Here is a 17,474-nt window from a genome sequence, read left to right on the forward strand (position 1 = left end):
CTGGTTAATTTATAGTGAATTTCCAAAGTCGGAACAGGGGATCCAGAAATCACTCTGGCCCTATTTCACGAAAACTTAAGCATCTCATAAAATACGGCTCATATGATCGTTTAGTTACTTTCATATGAAAATAGATTCATCAAGGTTAGATTAAATAATTTATTCATTATTTAATTCCATTCCTACTATTTTTAGTGATTTTTCAAATCCACACTACTGCTGCTGTCAGCATCTATTTTTAAGGTAAACTTTACCTATTTCATGGTTTTCCATGAATCAACTAGAATTTGTCATACAAAGTACCAAAATGATCATGATTAACCATTCCAATGGCTAATCGTTACCAAAAATTTCCATACCTCTTAATGAACAACATACAAAACGATTATAATGCTATGCTCAAGTATATATATATAAGCCATTTTCGCATGGCTATCCAAATTTATACAAAACCAAAGGGTACATGACCGACAACAAAAAGGGTAGTCCTATACATGCCATTTTCAGAGTTCAACCAAAAGTGTACCAAAAGGGCTTTGATAGTGTGGCCGACTTGACTTTGACAATCCCGAGTCGATGGTGACGAACCAAAATCTATAAAACAGAGATTCAAAGAACGGAGTAAGCATTTAATGCTTAGTAAGTTTTGAGCAATGAAATTAGGCACAACTGAAGTATAGCATTCATATAACTAAACGGATAATTTCATATACACATATTCTCAAAAATCAGTCCTACTTCACATTTCCAACCCTTATATTCACACATAAGGGATCAACTTAACCAAAGGCCTAAGCTCATTAATTGGTGAGCGAATAATATTTAAAAGGAATCAACTACTCCAATGCATATCTGAAACGTACCTCATCGTTGGGATTTTACGAGCGTATTAATTGAAATTATTACAGCAAGATCGTTCATTCCCAAACCAAGTACCTTCGAATTTAGCGGATATAGCTACTTGCTCAAATGCCTTCGGACTTAGCCCGTTATAGTAACTCGCACAAATGCCTTCGGACTTAGCCGGATATAGTAACTTCGTACAAATGCCTTGAGACTTAGCCCGGATATAGTAACTCATAAAAATGCCTTGAGCTTAGCCCTAATTAGTCACTAGCACAAATGCCTTCGGGACTTAGCCCGGTTATCATCCGAATATCCATGCACATATCAATAAATCATGACACATCTATATTTCATTTTCATAACTAGAATTCAAACACAAGTCACTTATCAAGCATTATCATTTTCGGCTCAATAATTACATACAAAGAGCATGATTTTGCTTTACTTAAAACATGATCTAATCGAATCATAATCTAAGATCCATTACTCAAAACTTACCTCGGATGTTGTCGAACGATTTCGGCAGCTATTCGATCACTTTTTCCTTTCCCTTATCCAACTTTGGTCCTCCAAGCTCTTGAGCTAATTCAAACAAATTTAACTTATTAAAGTCTCATTATGCTAGCTTATGGCCGAATATGACAAGGAGTTTGATAGGTCATATGGCCACCTTTAGCTCAAATACAAAAAAGCCATACGCATTTTTAATCACATTGAGCAATTTAATACAATTAATCTAACATTTCCTCATGTGCACCTTTATGACCGAATACACACATCATTAACCTAATATCAATTAACTAAGCACTTTAACAAATTCTCCTTGAGTCGATTATCTAAGTCAAGATAGATTCATCATTATGCATAACCGAATACATGCAACACCAATCTATCTCATGTGGCCGAATATGCATGTCTATGTTGAGGCCAATTATATGCTTAATACTTCCTACAAATATGGTTACTTGTATTGACTACATACCATTTGTTTCAAGTTCAAAACTCGGTTAATACACATATATACACTAGTAATCAAATACTAACATTTGCACTTCACCTTACTACCATTTTTCATCCAAATAACATGAACAACAACCATATTTCTCTTCTACTTCCTACCATGGCCGAATGCATCAAGACACCATACCATTTCAATTTTGGTCATGGGTTAAACAAAGAACTTAATGTCTAACTCAAAAATGCTAAAAAGAAAATCCAAGAGTCATCAATCCACCATCACATGTATCATTACAAAGCTTCACATTTAGCATGCAAATGACATCAACACAATTCCACCTTAGCCGAAACTTAACTCATCTTCATGCCTCATCACCACAACATCAAACACCAACCAAGAAGACAACACCCATGGCCGAATATCATCTCCATCACATAGCAAAGATTTAAACCATGGGCTAGGTAGAACTCAAGCTAACAACTAAAAACATGCATGCATCTCATGGAACAACATCAAACATACCTCCTCCTAAACACCAACCAACTGAACATGAAGCAAGAAAATCCTCTTCTTCTTCCTTCCTCAAGTCACGGCAATGGAGGAGTAGCCTAGCTCATTTTTTTTTTCTTTTTCTCTTTATCCTCCTACTAACCACTATTATTTTATTACCCATCCTCCTTATTTTATCATTCCTCCCATAAAACACTAACATAACATGTTTATGACATGTTTTACCCATCACATTTTGTCCACCCTCATTGTCATGGCCGGCCACTACCAATTAAGTGGGGAAATTGACATGCAAGTCCACCCTTTTGATTACATGCACTAATAGATCCTTATAGATTAACCTATCACATTTCAAAAGTGTCACACATAAGTCCTATTAACTAAATTCACATGCAATTAACTAAATCGAAGCTTAAAACTTTCACACATTCATATTCACATATTTTAGACAATAATTATCATATTCAAATAATTTGGTGACTCGGTTTAGCGGTCCCAAAACCGCTTTCCGACTAGGGTCACTTTAGGGCTGTCACAACTCTCCCCCACTTAAGAAATTTTCGTCCCCGAAAATCTTACCGGTAAATAGGTTTGGGTATCGTTCTTTCATAGAGTTCTCAGGTTCCCAAGTAGCTTCTTCCATCCCGTGTTTGAGCAGTAACACTTTTACTAAAGGAACCTTTTTGTTTTGCAACTCTTTCACTTCACGAGCTAGGACACGAATTGGTTCTTCTTCATAACTCATACCGGCTTGAATTTCAACCTCGAAGGGACTTATTATGTGCGAAGGATCAGATCTGTAACGTCGAAGCATCGAAACATGAAAAACGTTGTGGATCCTTTCAAGTTCAGGGGGTAAAAGCAACCTATATGCAACTGGACCAACTCGTTCGGAGATTTCATATGGCCCAATGAATCTCGGACTCAATTTGCCCTTACGGCCAAATCTGAGTATCTTTTTCCAAGGTGAAACTTTAAGAAATACTTTGTCTCCCACCTGATACTTAATGTCTTTTCGTTTCAAATCCGCGTATGACTTCTGACGATCTGTGGCTGCCTTCAGACTTTTACGGATTACTTTTACTTTCTGTTCAGCATCTTTAATCAAATCAACTCTGAAAATTTTACTTTCACCGAGCTCGGTCCAAAACAATGGTGTACGGCATTTACGACCGTACAAAGCCTCGTAAGGCGCCATCTTAATACTTGATTGAAAACTATTGTTGTAACCGAATTCAATCAAAGGTAAATACCGCTCCCATGAACCACTAAACTCGAGGATGCAACATCTCAACATATCCTCAAGTATCTGAATTATCCGCTCGGATTGACCATCGGTTTAGGGGTGAAAAGCGGTGCTCAAATGCAACTTGGTACCCAAAGCTTCTTGCAATTTCTTCCAAAATCGTGAGGTGAATCTCGGATCTCTATCCGACACAATAGAAATAGGTACCCCGTGTAATCTCACAATCTAAGAAACATACAATTCAGCTAGTTTATCCAATGAAAAATCCGTGCGTACGGGGATAAAGTGAGCCGACTTAGTCAGTCTATCAACAACAACCCAAATCGCATCTTTCTTACTTGCCGACACTGGCAACCCAGATACAAAATCCATCGTGACTCGATCCCATTTCCATTCAGGTATCATGATCGGCTGAAGTAAACCCGTAGGCACTTGATGTTCCGCCTTCACTTGCTGACATACTAAGCACTTCGAAACAAAATCGGAAATGTCTCGTTTCATACCATGCCACTAAAACTGACGTCTCAGATCGTTGTAATTTTCGTACTCCCCGGGTGAATTGACATTCGGCTACAATGAGCTTCGTTCAGAATCATCGAAATAAGTTCTAAATTTCTTGGAACACACAAACGACTTCTGAACCTCAAACAATCGTCATCATCAATTTGAAACTCTGATTCCATATTCGAAACAGATTCAGCCCGTTTTGCAACCAGTTCATCATCGACTTTCTGAGCTTCACAAATTTGATGAATCAACAATGGTTTGGCCTTTAATTCTGCCACTAACACATTGTTGGATAGAACAGACAAGTGTACATTCATCACTCGTAAAGCAAACAGTGATTTACGACTTAAGGCATCCGCAACCACATTAGCCTTTCCCGGGTGATAGTCAATGACAAGCTCATAATCTTTCAACAACTCGAGCCAACGTCTTTGTCGCAGATTCAAGTCTCTTTGAGTCATCAAATATTTGAGACTTTTGTGATCCGAATATACATGGCACTTCTCACCAAATAAGTAATGTCGCCATATTTTCAAAGCGAACACGATGGCAGCTAGTTCAAGATCATGGGTCGGATAATTTTTCTCATGTGGCTTCAGTTGTCTCGACGCATAAGCTACAACTCGACCCTCTTGCATCAATACGCTGCCCAACCCAAGTAGGGATGGATCACTATAAATCACAAACTTTTTGCCTGATTCGGGCTGCACTAGTACTGGAGCTTCAGTCAAACAAGTTTTCAGTTGATCGAAACTTTTCTGACACTTTTACGTCCATTCAAACTTAACATCTTTACAAGTAGTTTCGTCATTGGTGTGGCTATCATCGAGAAACCCTTTACAAAGCGTCTGTAATAACTGGCAAGTCCCAAAAAGCTCCGAACTTGAGTAATATTTCTCGGAGGCTTCTAGTTAAGTATGGCGAAATTCATTCGGATCAACTCGAATACTCGATCGCAGATACCACATGACCCAAGAAGCTAACCTCTCTTAACGAACTCACACTTACGAACTTAGCATATAACGCTTATCCGTAAAATTTGCAACACTAATCCTGGTGTTCAAAGATGATTGGTTTCATTTCTCGAATAGACCAAAATATCATCGATAAACACAACTACAAACCGATCCAAATACGGTCTGAAGATCCGATTCATCAAATCCATAAATACCGCGGGGGCATTAGTGAGCCCAAACGGCATCACTAAGAATTCGTAGTGACCGTATCTCGTTCTAAAAGCAGTTTTGGGTATATCCGAATCTCGAATTCGCAACTGATAATAACCCGATCTCAAATCTATCTTTGAAAACACCGAGGCTCCCTTTAGTTGGTCAAACAAATCATCAATACGCGGTAACGGATATTTATTCTTTATTGTCACTTTATTCAGCTGACGATAGTCGATGCACAACCTCATGGTTCCGTCCTTCTTTTTCACAAACAATACTGGTACACCCCAAGGTGAGAAACTTGGTCGAGCGAAACCCCTATCCGTCAACTCTTGCAACTGAGCTTTCAACTCTTTTAACTCGGTTGGTGCCATACGATCACGGAGCTATCGAAATAGGTGTAGTCCAGTACAAGCTCAATACCAAACTCTACCTCCCGAACAGGTGGTAAACCCGGTAATTCTTCGGGAAAAACATCCGGGTATTCACAAACCACTAGCACAGATTCAGGCTTCTTTTCTAACTCTTTGTCATCAAGTACATACGCAAGGTATGTTTAACACCCCTTTCTTACATATTTCTAAGCCAACATCGATGATATTACAGCTGGCAACCTATTCAAGTCAGTAGACTCAACTCGGATTATCTCGTTATTTACACACCTTAAATCGATGGTTTTTCTTTTGCAATTTACAATTGCATCATGTACTGATCAACCAATCCATACCGAGGATAACATCAAATTCGTCAAGCGGTAAAAGCATCAAATCGGTAGGAAAACAGAACCTCGGATTACTAGGGGACATTTCTTGCACACTTTATCGACAAGCACGTAACGACCCAAAGGATTTGACACCCAAATTACAAACTCAGTAGACTCAACAGGTAGAGTCTTACTGGATGCTAAGGTTTCACATATATAAGAATGAGTAGAACCAGGGTCAATCAAAGCAATCACATTAGTATCAAAGAGAGTAAAAGTACCGGTAATAACATCTGGCGAGGAAGCATCCTCGCGTGCCCGTATAGCGTAAGCTCTAGCAGGAGCACGAGCCTCAGATCTGGTTGTAGCATCTCTAGATCCTCTCTGACCGCCACTAGCATTGCCCGTATTTCTAGATGGTCTACCCCGAGCAGTAGTAGCACCAGGTTTCCCACTCTGATTTACGTTCTATTCAGACAATCTCGGGCAATCTTTAATAAAGTGGTCAGCTGATCTGCCCTTGTAACAGGAGCGGTTATGGAATCTACAACTCCCCGAATGCCATTTACCACAATCTCGACACTCGTTCGTCTCGACGATCATTTCCAACATCGGCGATCAAGTGACTCGTGCACTCACAGGGGGTCGATCACGATCTCGTCTAGAAAAACCCGAAGTGTCTCTAGATCGGCCTAAATCATCTCTAAATTTCTTCGATGACTATTGAAAGGGCCTCCCCGAAGACCTCTTACGAAACTCCTTTGCTCCCATATCAGCTTTTCTTTTCTCCATACTGAGCTCCTCGGCTTTGCAAGCTCGCTCGACAAGTACCACAAATTCTCGGATTTCTAAAATGCCAACATACAGCTTTATATCATCATTCAGTCCATCCTCGAAACGTTTACACATCACGGCTTCTGAAGAAATAAATTCTCGAGCGTACCGGCTAAGCCTTACAAACTTTTGTTCATAATTGGTAACCGACATGGAACCTTGTTTAAGTTCAAGAAATTCCTTCCGTTTTTGATCCATGAATCTCTGACTGATATACTTTTTCCGAAACTCGGTTTGGAAAAACTCCCAAGTTACTTGCTCTCTGGGCACAACAGAAGTCAACGTATTCCACCAATAGCAGGCAGAATCACGTAGCAAGGAGATAGTACACTTTAGGCACTCATCGGGTGTGCAAGATAGCTCATCGAGTACCCGAATAGTGTTGTCCAACCAAAATTCAGCTTGCTCGGCATCATCGCTGTCCGTAGCTTTAAATTCAGTAGCCCCGTGTTTTCGGATTCTGTCAACTGGGGGCTTATTTGACCTTATTTGGTCGATTCTTGGGAGGTATTGTAGGTCTTGAGGTGGTATTAGTCGGGAATGGAGGTTGTGGAACAGCCGTATTAGTTCGAATGTATTGGTTGAACCAATCATTCATCACACTATAAAAAGCTTGTCTAGCTTCTTCATTCGGATTACTAGCAATAGGTTAAGAGTCCGCCGGCGTTGTCCCTTGTGCGGGAGCAGGCGCTACACTCTCAAGATCATCAGCTACCGCTCGGTTGGGATCGGGATCCATTACTATAAATAAACACATTTTCAATTGTCAGAAATCACCACACTATCAAATAATCACATAATGGCATGTATAGCTAGACCCAAACGTATTACGGTAGTCCTAGAATCGACTAAACCGTAGCTCTGATACCAATAAAATTGTAACACCCCGTACCCGAGACCGTTTTCGAAGTCAAACACGAGGTGCTATCAGACTTAATTCATTTATTTTCACAGTCCATTTCAAAAAAATTTCCAGACAAGCTGGCTAACTGCGTCACTGTCACCTTAAAAATCATATCTTGAGTTCCAAAACTCGAAAACCAGTTTCGTAAATTTTACCTGAAATTAGACTCATATATCCATCTACAAATGTTTTTCTAGAATTTTTGGTCGATCCAATTAGTACAGTTTATTAGTTAAAGTCTCCACTGTTTCAGGGTTTGACTACTCTGACCTTCATACATTACGAGTTAGATATCTCCTTGTACAGGGCTTCAATACTTATGCCGTTTGTTTCTAAAGAAACTAGACTCGAAAAGCAATCTGTACCTATAGGGCATAACTTCTAATTATCTCTGGTTAATTTATAGTTAATTTCCAAAGTCGGAACAAGGGATCCAGAAATCGCTCTGTCCCTGTTTCACAAAAACTTAAGCATCTCATAAAATACGGCTCATATGATCGTTTCGTTACTTTCATATGAAAATAGATTCATCAAGGTTCGATTACATAATTTATTCACTATTTAATTCTATTCCTACATAATTTATTCACTATTTAATTCCATTCCTACTATTTTTAGTGATTGTTCAAATCCACACCACTTCTTCTTTGTCGATCTATTTTTAAGGTAAACTTTACCTATTTCATGGTTTTCCATGAATCAACTAGAATTTGTCATACAAAGCACCAAAATGATCATGATTAACCATTCCAATGGCTAATCGTTACCAAACATTTCCATACCTCTTAATGAACAACATACAAAACGATTATAATGCTATGCTCAAGCATATATATATAAGCCATTTTCGCATGGCTATCCAAATTTATACAAAACCAAAGGGTACATGACCGACAACAAAAAGGGTAGTCCTATACATGCCATTTTCAGAGTTCAACCAAAAGTGTACCAAAAGGGCTTTGATAGTGTAGACGACTTCGACTTCGACAATCCCGAGTCCGATAGCTGACGAACCAAAATCTATAAAACAGAGATTCAAAGAACGGAGTAAGCATTTAATGCTTAGTAAGTTTTGAGCAATGAAATTAGGCACAATCAAGTATAGCATTCATATAACTAAACGGATAATTTCATATACACATATTCTCAAAAATCAGTCCTACTTCACATTTCCAACCCTTATATTCACACATAAGGGATCAACTTAACCAAAGGCCTAAGCTCATTAATTGGTGAGCGAATAATATTTAAAAGGAATCAACTACTCTAATGCATATACTAAACGTACCTCATCGTTGGGATTTTACGGCGTATTAATTGAAATTATTACAGCAAGATCGCTCATTCCCAAACCAAGTACCTTGAATTTAGCGGATATAGCTACTTGCTCAAATGCCTTCGGACTTAGCCCGGTTATAGTAACTTCGCACAAATGCCTTGGGACTTAGCCGGTTATAGTAACTTCATACAAATGCCTTGGGACTTAGCCGGATATAGTAACTCGCACAAATGCCTTCGGGACTTAGCCCGGATATAGTAACTCGCACAAATGCCTTGAGCTTAGCCCTAATTAGTCACTAGCACAAATGCCTTCGGACTTAGCCGGTTATCATCCAAATATCCATGCACATATCAATAAATTATGACACATCTATATTTCATTTTCATAACTAGAATTCAAACACAAGTCACTTATCAAGCATTATCATTTTCGGCTCAATAATTACATACAAAGAGCATGATTTTGCTTTACTTAAAACATGATCTAATCGAATCATAATCTAAGATCCATTACTCAAAACTTACCTCGGATGTTGTCGAGCGATTTGGCAGACTATTCGATCACTTTTCTTTTCCCTTATCCAACTTTGGTCCTCTAAGCTCTTGAGCTAATTCAAACAAATTTAACTTATTAAAGTCTCATTATGCTAGCTTATGGCGAATATGACAAGGAGTTTGATAGGTCATATGGCCACCTTTAGCTCAAATACAAAATGGTCATACGCATTTTTAATCACATTGAGCAATTTAATACAATTAATCTAACATTTCCTCATGTGCACCTTTATGACCGAATACACACATCATTAACCTAATATCAATTAACTAAGCACTTTAACAAATTCTCCTTGAGTCGATTATCTAAGTCAAGATAGATTCATCATTATGCTCGCCTATAACCGAATACATGCAACACCAATCTATCTCATGTGGCGAATATGCATGTCTATGTTGAGGCCAATTATATGCTTAATACTTCCTACAAATATGGTTACTTGTATTGACTACATACCATTTGTTTCAAGTTCAAAACTCGGCTAATACACATATATACACTAGTAATCAAATACTAACATTTGCACTTCACCTTACTACCATTTTTCATCCAAATAACATGAACAACAACCATATTTCTCTTCTACTTCCTACCATGGCCGAATGCATCAAGACACCATACCATTTCAATTTTGGTAATGGGTTAAACAAAGAACTTAATGTCTAACTCAAAAATGATAAAAAGAAAATCCAAGAGTCATCAATCTACCATCACATGTATCATTACAAAGCTTCACATTTAGCATGCAAATGACATCAACACAATTCCACCTTAGCCGAAACTTAACTCATCTTCATGCCTCATTACCACAACATCAAACACCAACCAAGAAGACAACACCCATGGCCGAATATCATCTCCATCACATAGCAAAGATTTAAACCATGGGCTAGGTAGAACTCAAGCTAACAACTAAAAACATGCATGAATCTCATGGAACAACATCAAACATACCTCCTCCTAAACACCAACCAACCGAACATGAAGCAATAAAATCCTCTTCTTCTTCCTTCCTCAAGTCACGGCAATGGAGGAGTAGCCTAGCTCATTTTTTTTTTCTTTTTCTCTTTCTCCTCCTACTAACCACTATTATTTTATTACCCATGCTCCTTATTTTATCATTCCTCCCATAAAACACTAACATAACATGTTTATGACATGTTTTACCCATCACATTTTGTCCACCCTCATTGTCATGGCTAGCCACTACCAATTAAGTGGGGAAATTGACATGCAAGTCCACTCTTTTGATTACATGCACTAATAGATCCTTATAGATTAACCTATCACATTTCAAAAGTGTCACACATAAGTCCTATTAACTAAATTCACATGCAATTAACTAAATCGAAGCTTAAAACTTTCACACATTCATATTCACATATTTTAGACAATAATTATCATATTCAAATAATTTGGTGACTCGGTTTAGCGGTCCCGAAACCGCTTTCCGACTAGGGTCACTTTAGGGCTGTCACAAGAATCATCATGAATCAATACTGACCATGCTCATCTATAGAAAATTAAAGAAGAAAAAAGAAAGAAGAAATTATAGGGTATTGGTAAAATGAATATCAGCTTTAAAGCCTTGAGAGAATCCTCGAACGATTTCCTCATCTCCTCTGCCTCTGTTTTATTTTTACTTTTCTTGCTCAAAAACTCTGTAACTAATTTAAAACTCAAAATTTGAAACCCCAATTACCCATTTACCAGAAACAACAAATTCCAACCTGAAATTGAAATCCATTACTATTGAGACAAGCAACTTGAAATCCCTTTACAATAAACAGAAATGCCCAACAATTCGAAAAAAAAAAGCTTATATTTCTAACCTTAAATTACCCTAAAACAATCAGACCAACCAATCGACCAAATTTTTTTTTTCAAAAACTCATTTTTTTCATAGCTCCCTTCTAGCGAAATACAAGCAGAGAAGCAAAGAGATGAAATTCTCATAATGAAAGTGAGATTGAAGGGAATAATAACCTTACTCGCTCAATTTTGGGGAAGCTTTTTACAATGTCAAGTTCTCTATCGATGCTTGTCGTGGGATAAGAATAACCGAACGAGAATGAGGAGACAGGGTTGGGGTATGGTGGCTTGACGTGTTTACTGAGGGAGAGTGGTAAAGGGCAAGAATGGGAGGTTATGTTTTTTTCCTTATCCGATGAGGCTTTGTAGGGAATGACTATTACGGAAGAAGGTGGACTGGGAGATGAATGAAATTCCGTAAACTAATGAATAATTTCTTATCTTCGAATCATATAGGAATCATTTGGTTATTCATGCCAATCAAATGTGCCATAAGTTTGTATTACGTCTACACTTATGCAATATTAGAAGCATACATATTCCCCTGCTTTTGCATTGTAAATAAGGTTTCAAATATGCTTAAAATATTAATTATTATATTTTATTGAACTTTGTGCAAATTAAAAAAAATCACAATCACAATAGCATCTGTTATACTCACGGTCGCGATGAACGTGACTTGACCAAAAACACAACCACAAACACAAGTTAAATTCCTGATTGTAAACAATATAGTCCACAAGCTCATTGCTTAGTAATGATACAATCATGTGTAGCTTTTCTTGACATTGTTGCTACCCTATAATAATTATGCTCTTAAAAATTTGTGGATGCGATGCCTGCGTCTAAGGGTGTAAGTTGGTTGAGTGGAAAAGTAGAAAGAAAATCAATTTTAAATATGCTTGAAAAAAAAATAAGAAAGATGATCATTTTCTATTCTAATGCATAAAAATTAATCCTTTCAAATTGGAATGATAAGAGGGGAGAAAATAAGAGAAGTGTATATTTGAAATTACGCATTTTTGAAGGTTTTATTTTCTTTTCTCTTATTTTTCAACTCTACTAAGCAATAGATGAAAAGAAAATTACATTTTATTTTTTCATCTTTTCTACCAAACACACCTATTAAAAAAAATATTTTCATCTTTTTATTTTTCTAGAAAAAATATATTTCACATTTTTTTTTGTCCCTTTAATTTTCTATCTTTCCAATTTTCTTTCTACTCTACCAAGCAAAGCCTAAGAGATACTTGAGCATAGTTCTAAAATTACTAGGCCAGCAAGACTGTTTTGGCTCTCTTTGGTTGCCTTTTGCTGCTTGCATTTTTCCCAATTGCTCCGAGTTTCCTAGGTATAATTTCACTTAAGTTGAGAGTTCTCAAACTTTCTTTATAGCATGGTTCCTTCAAGCATTTAGAGTCCACTGAAGAGCCAGTATCTTCAAAGTCAGGGTCCTCAATTGGGGCAGCCATTGCAGCTGCTATGATAATTCCATCTGATGCTGTACGTACTGTTACTTTTTCTTTTGCATGGGACTGCCCTGTAGCAAACTTTATAGGTGGAAAGACTTATCACAGGTGTGATCAAATATTTGTGCAACGAAGATGAACAATTAGCTGCATACTGAATAGGTGTATGTATATATAGGCGTTATACAATATTCTATGGAACTGATGGGGATGCTGCAGCAAATATTGCACGTGATGCTATTCTTGGTACTAATTCTCTGTTCTCACTATGTTAGTCATGGTTTTTAATTTTATAAGAGTAATTATTTTTCTCTAAAGTTTTAGAATATAGAAAAATAAGACTGTTAGCAAATTTTTAGTTTACCAGTCTCTCTCAAACTAATTACTTCTTGTACTTATTTTGGCATTTCATTTTCTTCCCTGAAACGTAGAGAATAGCAACTGGGAGTCACTGATAGAAGCATGGCAAAGGCCTCTACTTGATGACAAGAGGCTTCCTGAATGGTTAGCTCAGATTTACTATTGCAATTGCTTATGCTAACATGGTCTAGTATTTCTGAATCCCCTCAACAGGTACCCTGTCACATTATTCAATGAGGTCTATTATCTTAATTCTGGGGGAACAGTATGGACAGGTGCCTAGATATTGCACTCAATTGTTGGAATTTAATTTACGAAGGACTTGTACTAATTCAATCCCTTTTTGTTAGTTGTACAGATGGATCACCTCCAGTCCGTAGTTCCGTAAGTATTGAAGGAAGTAATTGTTCCCTTGACAGATCAGAGTTAGGTTTGAAAAGCATTATTGATACTACCTGTCAAAATGATACTACCACTGACATTCTGGGAAGGGTGACTTCTATACTTGAGCAAACAATGCACACTCCAAATCCGTCGAATTCTGCTTTTGGAACAAATTTGCTGCAAGAAGGAGAAGATAACATTGGTCAATTCCTTTATCTTGAAGGAACTGAGTATCACATGTGGAACACCTATGACGTTCATTTTTATGCATCTTTTGCTCTAATCAGGTTTTTTCCAAAACTTCAGCTTAGCATCCAGAGGGACTTTGCAGCCGCTGTACTGATGCATGATTCTAATAAAATGAAACTTATACATGATGGACAATTGGTTTCAAGGAAGGTTCTTGGTGCTGTTCCACATGATATTGGAATTGATGACCCATGGTTTGAAGTAAATGCATATTGCCTTTACAACACCAACCGATGGAAAGACTTGTATCCAAAATTCGTTCTCCAAGTTTACAGGGATGTTGTTGCCACTGGTGACAAGAAGTTTGCACAAGCTGTTTGGCCCTCGGTTTATGTTGCAATGGCTTACATGGATCAATTCGACAAGGATGTTGATGGGATGATTGAGAATGAAGGCTTTCCTGATCAGACATATGATACATGGTCTGTATTTGGTATAAGTGCCTATAATGGTGGGCTATGGGTGGCAGCCTTACAGGCTGCATCTGCCCTAGCATGCAAAGTAGGAGACAAGGATTCTGAAGATTATTTTTGGTACAAGTTTCTCAAGGCAAAAGATGTGTATCAGAAATTGTGGAATGGTTCTTACTTCAATTATGATGACAGTGGCAGTCGCACAAGTTCATCTATACAGGCTGATCAATTGGCTGGACAATGGTGTGTCATGATGGATACAACTTCTACTTTCAGCATTTACTTTGAGATGCTTTTGGTTAATTGGAATGGAACCATGTAGGCCTGAGACATATGTTTGTGCATTTTGTTGCATGGGCATTTTCCACCCAGCTAAATCATTTTCATATTATTTTGATAATGCGGGAATAAATTAGAAGATATTTGTAGGTATGCAAGGGCATGTGGTCTATTGCCAGTAGTTGATGAAGATAAAGCAAGAAGAACACTGGACAAGGTTTACAATTATAATGTGTTGAAAGTGAAATGTGGAAAGCGGGGGGCTGTAAATGGGATGCTGCCTGATGGAACAGTTGATATGTCATCAATGCAATCAAGAGAAATATGGTATGCGGTGGCTGCATCAATGATCTATGAAGGTTTGGTGGATATGGCATTTCATACTGCAAGCGGAATCTTTGAAGCAGCCTGGTCTGAAGAAGGGCTTGGGTAAGATGGTTTTCCTCCTTTTAATGGCTGGTTGAATAATCTTCTTTTTCTTACCAATTCTGTGTACAGTTACTCATTTCAAACTCCTGAAGCTTGGAACATAGATGATCAATACAGATCTCTATTGTACATGCGCCCCTTGGCCATATGGGAAATGCAATGGGCATTATCCAAACCAAAACTCCCGAAGCAAGAGCCGAAATCGGAAGTAGAGGCAGATTCTGTAGGTAAACACCATGCCGGATTCTCCATAAGTTGCTCGCCTTCTAAAGTTGCCCCAAGAGCAAGAATCCAGAGGCGTTTTACAGGCTATTTTCGACTATACTTCAAGAAAATCTGGACTTAATTATTTCTCTTCTTTAATTTATTACACCAAAACTTGGCTTAACATTGTTGAATTTTTAATGTAATTTGTTTTTGAAAGAGATAAATGTAAATGTTATATTTTTACCATTAATTTTATTTTGAATATAAAAATCTTTGGTAAAAGAGAAAGTGTAAAATATAAAAAGTATCATATCTTAAAATTAAAAACAATTATATCTTTAACCATTTCCAAACTAATAATTGTTAGAATTAAGTGACCAAAATTCTTATTTAAATAAAATACGATGGAAAATAAAATAAAAGTAAAATCCATATAGAACTAGACTTCTTTTATTTTATTTTAGAATAAGGTTTTAAACCTTATTAAACTCCATCTATTTTATATTGATTAGGATAAGGTGTTTCAATCCTATTAGAATATGGCTTTGCAAGCCTATAAATAGACATAATCTATTCCTCTTGTATTTGAGTCAAATTTTTCGACATAGTGAATTTTCTTCTCCTCTGCCCGTGGTTTTTTCCCGAAAGGGTTTCCACGTAAAATTTGTGTGTTCTTTATTTTATTTTATTTTATTTTTCACAAATTGGTATCCGAGCTTCCGGGTTATTCATCTCGATCACGGTAATGGCGTCTTTGAAGTATGAAATTCCGCTGTTGGATCGCAACACCAGATTTGCGTTGTGGCAAATTAAGATGCAAGCAGTTCTTGCACAGATGGATCTAGAGGATGCCATACTAGGGATAGATAAGATGCCTTCGACATTAACAGATGAAGAGAAGAAGCGTAAGGATCGAAAAGCATTAACATAATTACATCTGCATTTGTCCAACGAAATTTTGCGGGATGTGATGAAAGAGAAAAGCGCCTTGCATTATGAAAGAGGCTAGAACAAATATGTATGTCGAAAACTCTAACAAGCAAGTTGCATATGAAGCAGCGCCTTTATGCTCATCGTTTGGAGGAAGGTGCGTCTGTACACAAATACTTAACAGGGTTTAAAGAAATTCTCTCAAACTTGAAGGCCATGGAGGTTCAGTATGATAAGGAAGATCTAGGGTTGATTCTACTTTGTTCGTTGCCCCCGTCTTATTCAACCTTTAGAGACACGATTTTATATAGCCGCGAGTCTCTCACAGTTGATGAGGTTTATGATTCTTTAACCTCGTATGATAAGATGAAGCATCATGTGGTTAAACCCGACTCTCAGGGAGAGGGTCTCATTGTTCGTGGGAGACAAGATCGGAATGCTGATGATGATCGTGGTAGGACACAGGAACGGAATCCTCGTGGTAAATCTAAGGGTAGATCGAAGTCTTCAAACAAAGGTAAAACTTGCAACTTCTGCAAGAAGAAAGGGCACATTAAATCTGAGTGCTATAAGCTACAAAATAAGATTAAAAGGGAGGCTGCGAATCAAAAGGGAAAACAACCAGAAAATTTCGGTGAAGTTGATGTTGTAGAAGACTACAGCGATGGTGAACTTCTAGTCGCTTCACAATGATTCTAAAGTGGCGAGGAGTGGATACTTGATTCAGCTGCACCTTCCACATGAGTCCCAATCGGGATTGGTTTACAACTTATGAAACGGTATCTGAAGGTGTTGTTTTGATGGGAAATAATGCTTCATGTAAAATCGCAGGTGTTGAAACAATTAAAGTTAAGATGTTTGATGGAGTTGTCAGAACACTTAGTAACGTGCGGCATGTTCTAGAATTGAAAAGAAATTTAATTTCGTTGAGTACTCTTGATTCAAAAGGGCAGATACACAAATGAAAGTGGGGTTTTAAAGATTTCAAAGGGTCCTTGTTGTGATGAAAGAGCGGAGAAAGATTGCCAAGTTATATGTTTTACTGGGTTCTCTTATTCTTGGTGATCATGGTTGTCGCTTCCTCTTCCTTGTCAAATGATGATATTACTAAACTTTGGCATATCGCCTAGGGCATATGAGTGAGAATGGCATGGCGAATTAAGCAAAGAGGATTTCTTAATGGGCAAGGAATTTGCAAACCGAATTTCTGTGAGCACTTGTTTTTGGGAAGCAAAAGAGAGTTCGATTCACTAGAGGAATCCATAACACGAAGGAACGTTGGAGTATATTCATTACGATCTGTGGGGCCATCCAGTGCCTTGAGAGGTGGAGCTAATTATATGCTAACCTTTATTGATGATTTTCCGAAAAAGTTTGGGCGTTTTTCACAGAAGCGAAAGCGATGTGTTTTTCGCATTTAAGTCTTGA

At 37.6% G+C, this 17,474-nt stretch overlaps 1 pseudogene; it reads left to right on the top strand.

Moving 5' to 3' along the window:
* The window catches only part of LOC108481071 (uncharacterized), a 112,575-nt pseudogene extending 97,256 nt beyond the window's left edge, over window positions 1-15,319 (top strand).
* Window positions 15,320-17,474: the final 2,155 nt, after the last annotated feature.

This window comes from Gossypium arboreum, chromosome 1, assembly GCF_025698485.1.
Source record: "Gossypium arboreum isolate Shixiya-1 chromosome 1, ASM2569848v2, whole genome shotgun sequence".
In the NCBI taxonomy this organism is placed as follows: Eukaryota; Viridiplantae; Streptophyta; class Magnoliopsida; order Malvales; family Malvaceae; genus Gossypium; species Gossypium arboreum.